Raw genomic sequence first — 18,694 nt, 5'->3', positions numbered from 1 at the left:
TAATAAATTTAAATACACAGTGTGGAAAAAAAAAGTGCAAAATTAGCAAATTGTCCTCAGTTTAGCGAAAAGTGGGAAGAGATATGCTAGGAAATCTGCCTTTGCTAGAAATTAGGCACTGTACTATCTGATTCCATACATTCATTAGAACAGCAATGAGATAGTAGCTGTGGACAGTTCAAGGTTAGGAAATAGTAGCTATGTTTAGGTCAAGGTCAGATCCAGATCTTAAGCTTCATCTCATCCTCTGGAAGTTCTGTAGTTGAATTATCTCTGAAGATACATCATTGAGTTTATAAGGAAGCTACACGATTACAAAATTATTGTTTCATTTATTTAATAAGCTTTAGGTCTTGGGTGCTTTTACTACTGAAATATTTGTTTCAACCACATCTATTGCTTTTATTCTGTGAATGTAAGGGAATTCTTTAGGGTATGGATTCCTAACCCCCCAGAATATTTCACGTCAGATTGGTTTCAAATTTGAGAACACAGAACTTTCGGTTTGGTGGTAGGTCTTAACAAGGTTCTGTGATGCTGTTGGTTTATTAAGCATAAAGCATATGAAGCCTGGTTTTCTCAAAAGCTTACTTAGTGGCGTCTTCCTTACCATGTAAAGGAATCCCAACTGTACTTTTTTCTAGATGGAGTTTTCAGATGCAAAAGAATAATACCCTGACAGAACAGAGTAGTTGGTCCATTTTTAGTCCATATTGAAGAAGGAGAAGGACAAGAAGAGGAAGAGCAGAGAAGGAGGAGGAGGGGGAGAAGGCGGAGGTGGAGGAGGATGAAAGAGAAAAAAGAGGAAAAGGGGGAGAAAAGGGGGAGGGGAAAGGGGGAGGGACAAGGGAGGATGCAGAGGAGACAGGGAGAAGGAAGGAGAAGAAATCAATGGCAATGTGATGCTTTATCTTTGACTTTGGACATGTGGGAGGCATCTGGATATGGTTTCCTGATTAATGTGATTTTCACTGGTGGCCATTATCTAAAATTATTCAGTATCCACATCCTATGATTCAGAATTCTGGAACATTACCACACCTACAGAGACTCAGTGGGTTTGAACCAATAAAGAATTTTACATTCCACAAAGGTTAAGCCAAAGTGACAAAATAACACAAGAAACAAAAAAATACCCCCGACTGAGGCTTTAAAAAGGAGCGCCTGCACCTCAGCGAGGATGTGGCTGGGGCCATGTTCATGGCAGCGGGCAGTTCAGCTCCAGAGCTGTTCACATCAGTCATAGGCGTCTTCATTACCAAGGGTGATGTGGGAGTGGGGACCATTGTGGGCTCCGTGGTGTTCAACATCCTGTGCATCATCGGTGTCTGCGAGCTCTTCACCAGGCAGCCATGTGGCTGACAAGGTCTTGGTGCTCCAGCCTGGTGTTGGTGCTCCAGCCTGGTGTCAGTCCTGAGCCTCTGAGGTGGAGAGCTGAGTTTAGGACACTGGTCCACCAGAGACCTCCTGGCTCCACGTAATATCAAATGGCGAAAGCTCTCCCAGAGATCTCCACCTCAATGCTAAGACCCAGCGCCACTCAACGAACAGCAAGCTACAGTGCTGGACACCCTATGACAAACAACTAGCAAGACAGGAACACAACCCCACCCATTAGCAGAGAGGCTGCCTAAAATCATAATAAGTTCACAGACACCCCAAAATACACCACCAGAGGTGGACATGCCCACCAGAAAGACAAGATCCAGCCTCATCCACCAGAACACAGGCACCAGTCCCCCTCCACCAGGAAGCCTACACAACCCACTGAACCAAACTTACCCACTGGGGGCAGGCACCAAAAACAACGGGAACTACAAACTTGCAGCCTGCGAAAAGGAGACCGCAAACACAGTAAGTTAAACAAAATGAGAAGACAGAGAAACACACAGCAGATGAAGGAGCAAGGTAAAAACCCAACAGACCAAACAAATGAAGAGGAAACAGGCAGTCTACCTGAAAAATAATTCAGAGTAATGATAGTTAAGATGATCCAAAATCTTGGAAATAGAATGGAGAAAATACAAGAAACGTTTAACAAGGACCTAGAAGAACTAAAGAGCAAACAAACAATGATGAACAGCAAAATAAATGAAATTAAAAATCCTCTAGAAAGAATCAATAGCAGAATAACTGAGGCAGAAGAACGGATAGGTGACCTGGAAGATAAAATAGTGGAAATAACTACTGCAGAGCAGAATAAAGAAAAAAGAATGAAAAGAATTGAGGACAGTCTCAGAGACCTCTGGGACAACATTAAATGCACCAACATTCAACTTATAGGGGTTCCAGAAGAAGAAGAGAAAAAGAAAGGGACTGAGAAAATATTTGAAGAGATTATAGTTGAAAAATTTCCTATTATGGGAAAGGAAATAGTCAATCAAGTCCAGGAAGCACAGAGTCCCATAAAGGATAAATCCAAGGAGAAACACACCAAGACACATATTAATCAAACTATCAAAAATTAAATGCAAAGAAAAAATATTAATATTTTTGTAATATTTTAATATTAATAAAAATATTAATATTCCCTTGTATGTTATTTGTTGCTTTTCCCTTAATAAGGAATTCCCTTAATTCCCTATTAAGGGAAAAGCAACAAATAACATACAAGGGAATCCCCATAAGGTTAACAGCTGATCTTTCAGCAGAAACTCTGCAAGCCAGAAGGGAGGGGCAGGACATATTTAAAGTGATGAAAGGGAAAATCCTACAACCAAAATTACTCTACCCAGCAAGGATCTCATTCCAATTCGACAGAGAAATTAAAACCTTTACAGACAAGCAAAAGCTAAGAGAATTCAGCACCACCAAACCAGCTTTACAACAAATGCTAAAGGAACTTCTCCAGGCAGGAAACACAAGAGAAGGAAAAGACCTACAGTAACAAACCCAAAACGATTAACAAAATGGTAATAGGAATGTACATATCGATAGCTACCTTAAATTTAAATGGATTAAATGCTCTAACCAAAAGACATAGACTGGCTGAATGGATACAAAAACAATCCCATTTACCACTGCAACAAAAAGAATAAAATACCTAGGAATAAACCTATCTAAGGAGACAAAAGACCTGTATGCAGAAAACTATAAGACACTGATGAAAGAAATTAAAGATGATACAAACAGTTGGAGAGATATCCCATCTTCTTGGATTGGAAGAATCAACATTGTGAAAATGACAGTGCAAATTACCCAAAGCAATCTACAGATTCAATGCAATCCCTATCAAACTACCAATGGCATTTTTCACAGAACTAGAACAAATGACTTTCACAATTTGTATGGAAACACAAAAGACCCTGAATAGCCAAAGCAATCTTGAGAAAGAAAAACAGAGCTGGAGGAATCCAGGCTCCCTGACTTCAGACTCTACTACAAAGCTACAGTAATCAAGACAGTATGGTACTGGCACAAAAACAGAAATATCAATCAGTGGAACAGGATACAAAGTCCAGAGATAAACCCAAGCACCTATGGTCACTTTATTTTTGATAAAGGAGGCAAGAATATACAATGGAGAAAAGACAGCCTCTTCAATAAGTGGTGCTGGGCAAACTGGACAGCTACATGTAAAAGAATGAAATTAGAACACTCCCTAACACCATACACAAAAAGAAATTCAAAATGGATTAAAGACCTAAATGTAAGGCCAGACACTATCAAACTCTTAGAGGAAAACATAGGCAGAACACTATGACATAAATCACAGCAAGAACCTCTTTGACCCACCTCCTAGAGAAATGGAAATAAAAACAAAAATAAACAAATGGGACCTAATAAAACTTAAAAGCTTTTGCACAGCAAAGGAAACCATAAACAAGACTGAAAGACAACCCTCAGAATGGGAGAAAATATTTGCAAATGAAGCAACTGACAAAGGATTAATCTCCAAAATATACAAGCAGCTCATGCATCTCAATATCAAAAAACAAACAACCCAATCCAAAAATGGGCAGAAGACCTAAATAGACATTTCTCCAAAGAAGATATACAGATTGCCAACAAACACATGAAAGGATGCTCCACATCACTGATCATTAGAGAAATGCAAATCAAAACTACAATGAGGTATCACCTCACACTGGTCAGAATGGCCATCATCAAAAGATCTACAGACAATAAATACTGGAGAGGGTGTGGAGAAAAGGGAACCGTCTTGCACTGTTGGTGGGAATGTAAATTGATACAGCCACTATGGAGAACAGTATGGAGGTTCCTTAAAAACTAAAACTAGAACTACCATACGACCCAGCATTCCCACTACTGGGCATATACCCTGAGAAAACCATAATTCAAAAAGAGTCATGTACTAAAATGTTCATTGCAGCTCTATTTACAATAGCCAGGACATGGAAGCAACCTAAGTGTCCATCAACAGATGAATGGATAGAGAAGATGTGGCACATATATACAATGGAATATTACTCAGCCATAAAAAGAAACGAAATTGAGTTATTTGTAGTGAGGTGGATGGACCTAGAGTCTGTCATACGGAGTGAAGTAAGTCAGAAAGAGAAAAACAAACACCGTATGCTAACACATATATATGGAATCTAAGAAAAAAAAGGTCATGAAGTTCCTAGGGGTAAGACGGGAATAAAGACACAGACCTACTAAAGCATGGACTTGAGGATATGGGGAGGGGGAGGAGTAAGCTGTGACAAAATAAGAGAGTGGCATGGACATATATACATACCAAACATAAAATAGGTAGCTAGTGGGAAGCAGCCGCATAGCACAGGGAGATCAGCTATGTGGTTTGTGACCACCTAGAGGGGTGGGATAGGGAGGGTGGGAGGGAGGGAGATGCAAGAGGGAAGAGATATGGGAATATATGTATATGTATAACTGATTCACTTTGTTATAAAGCAGAAACTAACACACCATTGTAAAGCAATTATACTCCAATAAAGATGTTAAAAGGGGCTTCCCTGGTGGCGCAGTGGTTGAGAGTCTGCCTGCCAATGCAGGGGACGCGGGTTCGTGCCCCGGTCCGGGAAGATCCCACGTGCCGTGGAGCAGCTGCGCCCGTGAGCCATGGCCGCTGAGCCTGCGCGCCCGGAGCCTGTGCTCCGCAAAGGGAGAGGCCACAACAGTGAGAGGCCTGCGTACCACAAAAATAAATAAATTGATTAATTACTTAATTTAAAAAAAAAAGATGTTAAAAAAAAAAAGATGTGGCACATATATACAATGGAATATTACTCAGCCATAAAAAGAAACGAAATTGAGTTATTTGTAGTGAGGTGGATGGACCTAGAGACTGTCATACAGACTGAAGTAAGTCAGAAAGAGAAAAACTAATATCGTATGCTCACACATATATATGGAATCTAAAAAAAAAATGGTTCTGAAGAATCTAGGGGCAGGACAGGAATAAAGACACAGACATAGAGAATGGACTTGAGGACACGGGGATGGGGAAGTGTAAGCTGGGATGAAGTGAGAGATGGGCATTGACATATATACACTACCAAGTGTAAAATAGCTAGCTAGTGGGAAGCAGCTGCATGGCACAGGGAGATCAGCTCGGTGCTTTGTGGGACACCTAGAGGGGTGGGATAGGGAGGGTGAGAGTGAGATGTGAGAGGGAGGGGATATGGGGATATATGTATATACATATAGCTGATTCACTTTATTATAAAGCAGAAACTAACACACCATTGTAAAGCAATTATACTCCAATAAAGATGTTAAAAAAAAAACAAACAAAAAAACCCAGTACCCCCAAATCCAGAATGTGGAAAATATCTGCTATTTAAATTAAACAAGGTACAGCATTTTTTAAATAAATTGAATTGAATTTAAAAGATTAACTTGATGGAGGTTTGGGAGGATTCTTGCATTCTGTAGTATCATATAATATTATAATGATCAAATCTGTAGATTTATTGTATTATAATAATACCAAATAGATATTCCTAATCCAAGCAGTCTTTTTTCAAAAAACCACAGAGGGCATAAATATCCATATACACAGTGCAGTTGGAATTCGTGGTAAATTAATTTTTCTCTCCATTTATAGCAACAGACCTAAGTGCGTACCCAAGGGGCTTAGAATTAAGAATGAGGAAAACACTACTTAATAAAGTTGGGATCAGGCATTTAAAAAGAATTCTTAAGCTTGAAATTGCTAGAGAGCTGGCCTGTTTATAGGAAATAGTTCTGCTAGAATTAGAAGTGGAAATAAGGAGATGATAATGAAATACAGTTTAACCAGTAAAGGGTGGTGAACATATGTATCACGCCACACCATACAAATACGCTGCCAGTTTAGATATATGGTTGTGGTTCCTTTTGCCAAGCTATTCTATTTCCTGTTAGAAAGGCTAACTCTGAAATACTGTTTTCAGGAAGAGGGAATAGAACAAGAGCTTCATTAAAATGCTTAAATTATTTCTTCAAATTCCTCTTTTAGTGTTTGTCATAATGAGATGATATTCTTATAAGTCACCCATTTATTCATAGCTTGTGGGAAATAAGGTTTCAGTCTTGACTGCTTACTAATGTTCAAGCATCCACATCTGGAAGTCACTAGACAGTGTTGTTTTAGGTGAAAGGTCAGAATCCAAGTGGGAGATGACCTATCAATCAGGTTCTTGTGTCACTTTCATGGTTACGTTCCAGCCATATTTATCTCTATTGGGCAGGGGCGACTTGAAGTGGCTTTCTCTCCTCTTCCCCCTATAATGCAAGGAGGTTGTTCATCCATGGCCAAATATTGCTACTTCATTTATTTATTCATTAGCAATTGTGAAAAACAGGTAATTAATACCGAGGAGGGAGAGATAATTTATCTATTACAGTATGGATTTTTTATTTTTTGGTTTAAATATGAAGTTTACTTTGGTCCCATTCGAGGAGTTTATAACCGAACGCTCGAGGAGGATGGTGAGCTTGTCATTCCTTTTCCGCACCACGTTCCTCAGACTCCCAAGCCTTCCATCATTATCCTCTTTTCTCAACCTGCTAAATTCCTATTGGCCCTTCAACACCAAACTCAAATAGCCTCTTTTCTCTGAAGCTTTCCCTAGCTCCCCTGGGCAGAGTCTCACAGAACGATCAGAACTCCTTCCTCTCTGTTGCCCCTATAACGATCTGCTTGCACATGAGTTTTCATCTATTATTCCACATCTATTCCTGTTGTCCAACACAGGTGACTGGTGTTTACTGGCAATCAGTAAATACTTGTTCACAAATGACCCGTTTTAAAACAGTTTGTCATCTATCCTCCCATCCAAGTATCACATATATCAAGGCATTCCACATGTTTACACTGTTAGAGGAACAGAAAGTAACTAACAGGATGGCAAGGGTTAACATCATTCTAATCCGTTTGAATTAACATTGAGTTTTAGTATGCAATCTATCTATTTACCTATCGATCTGTCAAATCTTTTCATTTTTGCAATAGGAATGGCCTTTCAGGTTGCCATCTACATATATTTGTCAAGCCAGTCTTCATGGAAATGTCTGTTTACATGGGCTTAAGAAATATGTAGTATTGTTTTCATAGAGGCTTAAGAAATACTTGGCTGAACAACATAACAGAAAAAAAAAAAAGACTTAAGGAACAAAAAGTACCAAAGAAAACTTAGTATTCATCAGAATTAAAATTAGCCAAAGGAAAACAATAATCGTAAACTAGAAGCCTTTTCCTGCTATTTGGATCATCAGGTTTCATCTCCAGCAGCTTCCCCTCCTGAGTCCCTGTCAAGTCACAAAAGAAGTTCCCCATATGGGTCGATTACTCTGACAGGCAAGGCTATCTCGTGACTTAAAAGTCTCTCTCTAAAATATGCAAAAGGGCTAAGGGGAAAGTTCGAACTGTGAGCAAGGCCTCGGCTGCCTTGTTACAAAGGCTCACCCTTGTGACTACATCATTATCGCCCCGGATTATCTGCTCAGAGCAGCGGAGGCCTCACATATCTAGAATCAGGACAGAGCAACCTCCTCAGTTCTCATGCTCTGAAGTCTCTCATTGGACTGATAATTGTCAAGCATTCCTTCCTCTTTCAGCCACCCAAGGCTCACGCCCACCAGGGAACAAAGAGTCCCTTTGAGGATGAATCTTGAGACCATCCCGGCCCCCTAAAAATTACATGCTGGAAAATTTCTAAGTACTGAAATTATTGTGTTCCTTTTTAGAGAACTCTCTGTGGACCTAACTCTAGGAATAGGTTATCACAGGGAGACTTCCCTCAAACCCAGAAGGGAAAAAAGGACACTGCGGAAGAGGGTCAAAAGGAGAGTCGATGAAATATATACACTGTACACGTCCGCCCCTTTACCAGGGCCTACCTTAGATACCATTTGCAAACTGTCTGCGCACCTCTTGTCTCATTTGAGTCCCAGAACCTTTCTGTGAAATTGTTGATATATTATTCCCATTTTAAAGGTAAGTAAACTGAGGTTTAGTGAAACAACTTGGCCAAGATCACACAGCTAGGAAGGCAGGTCTTTTCACGAGAAAGCATAGCCTCTCACCCCTCGACTACAGAGCTTCTTAGGTTAAGCAGGGAAAGTCCCTTTAACCAGAGCCATCCTCATAACATAAACTTCATAGGAAGGAGCCTAAGACTCCTTTACAACCCCTCATCTTATTGACAAGGAAACACCACCAGAACCCGCAGTTCAAATGTTCTGGTTTCTCTGTCTTTAGCAGAAAAAAGCAAAATTATGAGACAACCAGTTCACATCAGCAATTTCGTGAGAAAACCAAGAGAACAACTTTCAGGGAAAGCCCACGGTCAGTGGCTATTCAGGACCCTACAATGAGAAGTGAAGTTTTCATTGTTGACCCCAAAGAACTGCAACGTTCCAGCTAAATGCCTTCGTGATCTGTGGGCTTCACACTCTGGGACAAAGAGGATTCACATATTGAATATGGATATATTGACAATATTCATATATTGGCAAAAGGTTATTTTGTCTGGCTTCCATTTGTTTGCCTTAAAGTCATTTAAATAATTGTACACCGTGCAAAGAAAAGATGGTACTTGCCACCTCTTTTGTAATTACCCACATTTCCCTAAATACTGAGGGTATGCACGCACAGTGTGTTCTGGTGTACAAAATTTTAAGATACGAAAGCAGAGCATCTTCTAGTAGCATCTATGGTGGAGTCCTTATAAAAAGCCACTTAGGATTCAAGAAGGAAGTAGTTACATTTCCTGGGAAAGAACAGTGAGGACTGCATATTCACCTGCTCTGTGATATATGCATGTGGTTTTCATTTTATTTAAAAATCACTAATAGAAATTGTGCCTTTTCTCATGCCTCCCACTGTCCTTCAGTGCAGGATATATTACTCATATCAGACCCCAATTTACCTCTGGCCCACACAAACCTGCTGTTATCTTGCTGATTGTTACTGTAAATTACTGACATCAGCAAAGCTTTGTCAGGAAACTGAGGTAATTGAAAATTCCAGAGAAGTTGAAGAAAATGCATCTCAGATTACTTTGGGCTTCTTTCTCTTTTATTTAGTTCATGTTCCCCAACTGAGTCGTTGCTAAAATAGCTTAAAGGCTATGCTCACGTTCAGCATTAGGTAGTAGGCTTATTTATTCATGTTCCCCTTTAACCCACCTCACTTGGATTGTAGTGAGTTTTGCCTCAGTAATTTTACAATTCGATCAATATCTGGATGTCAGCAGTGTACGTTGTTGCTGTTGTATGTAATTAGTGGTTATGTGAGAAATGAAGTTGTTAATCTATGTGGGTAAAATCTGTGCCCCAATATAATCCTGTAAACGGTTTTCAAAAATCTTCAAGTGTGTTAAATTACACATTTCTGGTTTGCATTGGGGTCCTTCCACAGTTCCTTATTTTTACATTGCTCACTTTCTATGTTATTTTCTCTCTTGTCACTGAACTATTCCTCTATTTGGCTAATGACCAAGGTCAGTGGGGACTAGATGTTGCTGAAAATCTCTTTCCAGAGGACTCGCACATTTTCCAGGTTCTTTCTGGGTCTCCAGCTTTGTAGTAGGTGCTGGAGTCAGAATGTTCACAGTTTTGACCTTCTAGGAACACATTGCCTTTGGGAAACCAACCCTTGGATAGCGCATTCACGAAGCATGTACAGAAGCCCAAAGGAGATGCACATCTAAGACTAGGGTTTCAGGAAAGAGGGACTTAAGAAAGTGACCTTTGATCTATGTTCTGAAGGACAAAAAAAAAGAGGTATGTTCAGGCAGATGCAACAGGAGAGATGGTGAGAGGTGATGGAAAGGGAGACAAGGAGGAACCAACACATGAAAGCTTTGTGAACCAAGCTAAGGAGTATGAGTTGTATTTTGGGTGCTTTGGGGAACCCCTGAAGGATTTTAAAGTAAGGCTTTGCATAATCAAATTTGCACCAGTGAATTAAATCAGTGTACATTTATTGAATATCTACTTGGTGGCAATAACTCACGGAGAGGTGGGACTACAGATAAGATGGTGCCAGCTTTAAAAAGCTCACACGTTTAGGTAGGAGAAGATTGACATGAAAGCATAAAAGTACCAAAAGAGCACTTTTGGCCAATATCAGAATGTGGAATGAGTTAGAAGGTGATAAAACCACAAGCATAGTTACAGGTGGCAAGGGGAGGGAAGGGCACTAGTTATTTCTCTTGAGCACATTCTTTCAACCATATTTAAGGAGATATGTCAACATCACAGTTATTAAGGCTGTGAGGAAGCAATGTTCCAGAAAGTCATATGTGAAGAATATCAAGACATATCTTTAAAGAGCCTAAAAGGGGGCGTTCCTCTATCTGCCAGCTCCTCCATGGACCCTCAGTGACAGCTCTCTTCCCTGCTGTGTTAGAGCCAGGAAGCACCTTGGGTGAGACCGGGGCCAGTGCGACCAGTGAAAAGGCTATTTAGGGCAATTCTTGAGATTTGATGTACGCCTGAAACAACAGAATGATGATGGTGATTGAGGAAGAGGAACAAGTAGGAGAGATAACAGGGGCTATGACTCACAAGACCTGATAACCCATTTAGAGATATGGCATGATGACTCTCAAGATTTCCACCTGAGTGACCCAGGAAGTGACAGTCACCAGGTTTTAGGTGGGGGACGGTGGGCGGGAGGGAGACACGGCCACGTCCATCTTGGACATGTCAAATTTGAGATGCTTTGGAGACAATCAGGGGGCGATGTCCAGTATTCATTTGGATGTGCAGGTCTAGTGCACAGGAGCAAAGTCTTACTGGAAAGGTGCATTTTTGAGTCTTTGTTGAAAAAGAGACTTCAGCACAGTGATCGGAACGCGGAGAACAGAGAGCCCCAGAGGGACCCTGGAAACGCTACCATTTAAAGATTGAGTTGAAGAAAGCAGAGCTTGGTCAGTGGGTAAGAAGAAAACCAAGAAGACTGTGGTTAGAGATTTAAAGGAGGACTTTTAAAGAGGAAGTCATCAATGGAGTTAAAAGCTGTCTCTTCTGTGTGTAAAGATGTGCTATGATTTTCAAAACAAATTAAATACATTAGGTGGGACTGTTATTGCTAGTAACATGCAATAACTGACTAATGGCATATAAAAAATACCACAAAGCTTGGAGAAAAGCAAATTAAACCAGCCTTTTAAGATGATATACCATCTTCTAGAAATACAATGTAAAGGATGGCATGCTGGCTTCTGTGAAGAAGACGTAGAGTTGGGTGTGTTTTTCTTAGGAAAGAGATGAGAGATTTTCAGTGAACCATCCCCTGCCTTTCTTACCTGCACCTTCTGTGGTCCACTCATGGGTAGGTGGGCAGCGGTAGGCAAGGAGTAATGGGGCAGAACGGAGTTCACAGCCACATCTGAGAATGTGTCCCAGAACCTGGTCTCACTGATTCCCAGCTTGAGGCCACTGGCTACCAGAGCAATACATCAGTACATCAAAACACACCTCAGCTGACTCATTCCTGCCTCGGGCTTTCATGTTGTCTTACTCACAGAACTCCCAAGATCCTCCCCAGATCTCAGTGATGTAAAGACGTCACAGGAATTATTAGCCGATTTCCCAAGAGACTTGGGGCTGAAAATGGTTAAGATCCTACAGCAGTAATGAATCAGGGGAGAGGGCACATTTCACTCATTTCTGGTACTGAATTCAGACTGCCAAAAAACACAATAAAGGACTGCTTGGATTCCACCCCCCTTTCCTTTCATTTAAAAACGTTACTGTATTTCTCTGACATTTCCTACCTGAAGCAAGGTTTCGGTTCCCACACAACACCCTTTTCCTCTGCTTTCTGGTACTTCCATTATCTCGGCCTGCCCTCTGACACTGTTTCCCAATTTATGTTTTCCTTTCTCATTTCCCTCTTCTTAGCACTGACACAAGCCGCAAACCTATAACCATAACGTCTGACTCACTTGGTGCTTCTCCTGTTAATGGACACCATGTGGAACAGGAGGCAGGAAAAGACTTTACAGGAAATCAGACGATAATGCTTGCACTTTGGTGCCCTTTCAAATAAGAATTTAATTATCCTAATGAAAAAGATTACCTTATAGAAGACATTTGGGTAAAAGAGTAAGCAGTTTGTCTTTTTCCTGATGACACGCATCTCAAAACTATAAGGGATATTCCTGCTGATCTTTATGTGTTAAAGCCCAGGCACCAGGAGAATGGCTGGATCAAACACTGATCTTGAATGTTTAGACCAACCCAGAGACTGAAAACTGAAAGCCTCACCATGGTTTGTTTGGGGCCTGTATTAGTTTCCTAGGGCTGCTGTAAGTACCACAGATTAGGTGGCTTAAAACAACAGAAGCTTATTCTCTCACAGTTCTGGAGGCTAGAAGCCCAAAATCAAGGTTGGGGGGCGGCTGCTTTCTTCTGAGGGATCTGTTCTACCTCTCTGTCCCAGCTTCTGGTGACGGCCAGCATCCTTGGCTTTCTTTGGCTTGCAGTTGCCTCACTCCAGTCTCTTTGATTTCACATGGCATTCTCCCTGCCTGTGCCTGTGTTCAGATTTCCCTCTTCTTATAAAGACACCATCCATACTGGATTAGGGTCCACCCGAATGACCTCATCTTAATTTGGTTATATCTGTAAATACCCTATTTCCAAATAAGGTCACATTCATAAGTATCAGGGGTTAGGACCTCAGCATACCTTTTTGGGGAGGGGCACAGTTCAGCCCAAGCGGAGGGTTAGTATCAGGCACCATCTTCCCTTCCTTCAGGGACACGTGAGGTCCCACTTTTCTGGGTCCTCACCTGGAATCCAAACCTTCTCTTCTCCCAATAAAAGTGGACTTTCCTGGGCCCCACTCCCTCAGGACTCAACTCTCAGCTATGAACTGATCAATTAATCTAAGGGAAGATGACAATAGGCAAATATTACCCCTCCCAGGTATTTGCATTGAACAGATGATTTCCTGGAGACAGTGCCTTAACATACAGGTGCTGATGGAAATTTTGCAGCGGGTAACATTTTCTTTTTGAGTGGACAGGTCTTTCTATGACCCTCAAATCATCACTGTCTCCTCCACCTATGAGAAGGATGGTTCCTGTCTATCTGCTTCTCTCTTAAAGGAAAGTTATTACCACAGACAATTTGATCTACCTTTGCATTGCTTGCATTTATTCATCCCATGATTGTAAGTGTGCCAGGAGAGAAGATTTGCTCCTCATGAGGAAGTCCATCAAGTAGAAGAATTTTATTTTAGAAGATGCCAACCTGGGGATCAACAATGAGGAATATGATCCCATTCTAAACCGTGGATGATTTTCAAAGAATGAACAGGCGAGAGGGAGAGAATTCGGTTGCTAGGAAAATAGGATAAAATAAACAGAACCTCCCTCTCCTCTTGTTTTTCCATCTTGGTGTGGGCTGTGCTTCCTAGTGTTGCTGTGGAATGTTTGTCCTTCCCATCTCAGTAGTGACAGACTCACAGGGATGCCTACATGTCTGTCTCACAGGTGTGGGATCTGATACTTGCCAGCTTAGTGAGACTTTGGAAGAATCTCCCACAGTGGTTGTAAAGAGAAAAGGAGAGAGATAATAGTTCACTGGCATCAATAATCTACTTCCCCAACCAGCTGAACGTCTGAATAATAGCCTCGGCACTTGCCCTGCTACTCCCCCTCCCCTGGCTCTGCCACTGGCAGATTCTCTTCCCTTCTCCACAACTGGGAACTCTATAGGGAGCAGATTGTTTTGGCTGGAATTAGCCGGGCACAGATGGTACCACCTGCTGCATGTTCTTTACTTCTTACTGGCTCCTCTCTCAGCTCTGTGAGTTTTTGTATTTTCTAGAAGTTCAGGGGAAGGGGAGATGGCTGGGGCCCTTGCTCATGCCTGATTCTAGCACAGTTGTTTTGAGCAAACTGGCAACTGTGGGGACTGCACTGGGCCGCGTTGACTGGGGAAGGGGCTTTCAGGGTAGCGTGCCACTGTGGCGGCCCGTTTGCTGTACCTAGTGCTTTCGTTTCCAAAATACAAACTTCGTTTGGCCCCAAATCATTTCTGTTTTCCAGGCTGACAGATCTGCCCATGACCAGACGCAAGGCAGGTGGTTTTGTGAGAGTCTGAGAAATGAGATTTCTCTCATTCTAAACTCAGAGGGGCATAGAAGGCTACTGCCCAGTTTACAGGGGAGGGAATTATGATGAGACCACAAACAGGTTGCTAAATTCACTTCTGGGCTATTTACTGGGAATAATAGCCCATGTCTTCTGAGTTCCTCAAGGTAAACCTGACAGATTAATGAACTCCATTTTCTCACCGATGAAATCATGGCATGGGACTAAAGGACCTAAGAAGTCTCATTCCTTAAAATTCTCTGAATATTATCTGCCGAGTTGTTCTTGAATGCTTCCTTACAGGAGATCACACTGTAAATCATTCACATGGCTGAGACTTGTTTCCTTACTGGTCTGATTTCATCGTCCCTTTTTTACATGCTTTGTTAGACTGGTGTTTTTAGTCTTAAAAAAATCAAACCCATGTCTGCCTCAGGTACTTGCACCTGCTCTTCCTGGAACGCTCTCGCTCCAGCTCTCACACCCGGCTCACTTCTTCTCACCCTTCAGGCTCAACTCAGACACCACAGCCCTAGAAAGATTTTTCCTGACACTCCCCTCCCTGCGCTCCAGCTGAGGTTGCCTGTCCTCCAATTCCATCTCATTCACTATTAGAGCACCTTCTTTTATTTTCAACAGAACACAGTCTTATGTGAAGTTCTCTTACATAATTGTTTTGTTTTCCACCTTCTCCACCGGCATGTAGGTCCCTTGTGGGGGCGGATATTGTCTGATCACCACTGAATCCCTAGGACATGGAACAGTGTGTCTCATATAGCGTCACTCAACAAGATGCACATTAGTGAGGGAATGATGTTATTTTGTGTTTAAAAAAGGGAGACACTGTGGTATAAAAGGGAGACTGCTAGGGACTTTGATACTGGTACATTTGCTATAGAACCTGGAACTCAGCATTCTCCTTCTTTGGGTAAGTCTATCTCTGACAGAGTATAAGAAACTTAAGGCCAGTAATCTTGTCTTGTTCATTTTTGTATATCCTATAATACCTCACACAAGGTAGGCACTCAGTAAATTGAATAACTATCAATGTTGTAACTGTTATTTATTACTATTATTTCCAGGACCACTAAATAGACTAGAATAGAGGTAGTAGAAGCATCAGTAGAAGCAATAAGAGTGTGTATGCCGTAACTGGCTTATGTTCTCAGCCCTGCTAATAACTACAGGATAATATGGACTTTTATTCTTTCTGAGCCCCAGACTGTGAAAAAAGCAGGACTTTCAGTGAGAGAGTGTCTAGGTTCCTCCACTCTCTAATTTTCTTACGTCTATTTCAGTCTATTCCAATTTTCCTGTTGCAGATTTATGATCTCCAATTGCTCCTCTTACACCTTGTTTCTTCCTCTGACCACCTCTGGGTTGCTCAGTGCCCATAAGATTCGGAAAAAGACCAGAGAAAGAATGGCACTGGGGACTCACACAGTGGGTTCAGGCTGAAAATTGTGAGTGGAGAGGCTCAGTGGAGTCACAGCTCCTCAGTGGACATAACCACTGTCAAAAATCTTGGATGAACTAGTGGGTAATATGTATGAACAGCAGCTAGTCATTTTTAAAGAGCATTTCTCAAAATTGAGAATGTCTCTGGCTCTCAGTGAAAGGAGACTTTAGTCCAGACGTGGTTAACTGCCCTCAGATGATGATGTGACATCTTAGAGTAATATAGGGTTTCCAAAGTAGCTTATTTTCATTCCACTCTTGCATGGAAGAGTTCTTGTAGACCAGAACGGACTTCTTGCAGGAAGTAGGGAGACTAACTCACTCCTTTTGATGTTTCCACATCATTTGAAGGAGGATTTTACTGTGATGTGTTGTAGAGAGCATTGTCAGGAGACTTGGGTTCTGACAGTCTATTCTTAACTGCTTTCTAGATCGTTGTGGGGTAGAAACAACCAACCAGTGTGGTCTCAAGGCTATGCAGATTTCAGTTTTCTCATCTAAAAGATGCAGATGGTAGATTAATTAACAGCTTTTATTTTTCTAAGTGTTACAACCATCAAGATGTTCTTCCTCCTAAGCCATAGGAGAGTTTTATTGAAGAATGAAAACAAGAAGAAGTCATTGAAGAATGACTATTTCAATGTAGACACCAAGTATGCTATAATTTGGCCAGGTCTATAACAGAGTTATAGGCCGATTTGTAGGTGAAGGCATCTGACTCAAGGGATCATGGCAATTCCTTGAAAAGTATTTGTGCAAATCATTATTCCCACTTTTATTTTTAAAATTAAGGTAGTACATTTTAAGCAGCTAGTGTGGTTAGAACACTTCGTGTTCTGAGAAGATTTTTTTCGACTGTTCCCTCACCATGTAAAGCGAGCGAAATGTTCTTTTTCATGGAATTATCTTTGATAATATAAAAACACTTTATAATGCAGAAAAGAAAAAAAAAGAGTCTACTTAGATGTGAGGCTGATTATTCTCAAGCATACTCTCTGAGCAACAGCATTTTAAGTGTTAAAACAAACTGGGCAGGGTGGTTTGTACTTCTCTTTTTCCCCCTCTTGCTTAGGTGTACCTTCAACCGGAAACGCATGAGCTCACACTTTCTAAGCATGTTCAATAATGAAGTGGTAGACCTCCACGGAATGTTTCAGGACTGCAGGAAGTGGTTAAGGGTTATTCAATAGCCGGTGTTCCCCCTTTCTGTCTGCACCAATCCCGGGCTGCACTACAGGGTTGGGAAATACCGTTTGTGTTGGAAGTGGTATCTTTCAGAAGAGAGGTAAAAACCAAGGTCTAGGTTGCTTTTGGTCACTAAACACACCATGATGTTTTCTGTGAGTGTAGGGATGTTCCTGAGTTTCCTTTCTGAATTTATATTCCTTTGTTCCTCTATATTTTTTTTCAAGTGATTTGAAGACAGTATTCTTCTTTTCCTTAACAAAACTAGAATGAAGTGTAACTGTAATTCTTTGCCCTGGAATAAGACTGTTTTAGGAATGGATAAAAGTGATGCTCCTTTAAGGAAAGGTCACAAACTAAAATCTGAGTTTCCTACAAAAAGAGTAAAGATAAATTAATATTTTCTCTGTTTTATTGTTGGAGTATCTGGTAAGTAATATAGAATTTTTTGGTGAAATTTTATTTTTCCAGTATCAACATTTTAAGTGTTTTCCATTTGTGTAAGATAACAATATATAAAATGTCTCAAAAGCACTCCTTCGGATTCCTTCCATCTCTTGGGTATTGTTTTTTATTTTAACACTAGCTATTCAAACGTACACACACAAAGTTAGCAATCTACACGTGCACAGAACACATACACACACATACACACTCTCTCTCTCTCACTCTCTGTCTCTAAGTCTCTCTCTCTCTTACTACCCTTTGATTGCTCTGAAAATGGTCAGAACAGGATCATGATGCACAAATCTTTTTCTGAATGTTTCCTTATGTTAGATCAGTTCCTTCTGAGTTCTGTGCTTGCCAATGCTAAGTTTCCTGCCAGGGCAGTAGTCTATTTTTAACACTTTGGGGGCTTATTCTTCGTTCCAGATCTAACAGGCATATTCTGTGGAGTGAAAGAGAGAAAAGCTGACTGGGTGCACTTACAAATCAGAATCATCAGGATTTGCAATTTCTGTAGAATCAAAGATATGAATGAGAAAGACCAATTAGAATACTTAAAAGATCATTTGTCACCACTTTAATCTTCATGTATTTTTTACTCATCATTTTCTTTGACTAAAATTATTAGAATCTTTGTCTTATTCATCTCAAGGCCAAATGGGAATAGTACTGTTCATTTTATATTTTCAATATTTTGGAGCATTTTAACATGTCATACTAGATTATAGGTGGTAGGTGACTGTTTTAATAAAGTCTTAGTTTGTGGCATATTCAGCATCACATCATCTCAGTGTCATTTCTCTAATTCCATATTTCATATACAAGTGAAGACTGAGGGATTTATTTCTGTTATTTAATAGTATTTGTTTAATTCAGAGATTAATATATCATCTTCAACCCTGAAAAAGAGGACCTCTGAAACATCAGACCCAAAAAATTGGACACGGCCTATTAGCCCAAAAGAACATGTTGCCAATTATCTCCATGTTTATTTAAATATTTAGCTCTAAAGGAAGCAATCATTCCTTTATACTTCTTTAAATTTAGTATTGACATTTTTATTTTGGGAAAGGAGGTCTTTT

General features: G+C 40.7%; 1 protein-coding gene across 4 annotated transcripts in view; it reads right to left on the bottom strand.

Annotated features, from left to right (window-relative positions):
• Positions 1-18,575: 18,575 nt before the first annotated feature.
• ZEB2 (zinc finger E-box binding homeobox 2) overlaps positions 18,576-18,694 on the bottom strand; it is a 132,129-nt gene continuing 132,010 nt past the window's right edge. For all 4 annotated transcript variants that reach the window (XM_030883018.3, XM_060302471.2, XM_030883021.3 and 1 more), the window contains one exon: positions 18,576-18,694. This exon is cut by the window's right edge. The gene's annotated coding sequence lies outside the window, so the exon portion shown is untranslated.

This window comes from Globicephala melas, chromosome 7 (assembly GCF_963455315.2).
Source record: "Globicephala melas chromosome 7, mGloMel1.2, whole genome shotgun sequence".
Classification (NCBI taxonomy): domain Eukaryota; kingdom Metazoa; phylum Chordata; class Mammalia; order Artiodactyla; family Delphinidae; genus Globicephala; species Globicephala melas.
The sequence above is the reverse complement of the archived record's forward strand: the minus strand, read 5'-3'. Positions and strand labels throughout refer to the sequence as shown.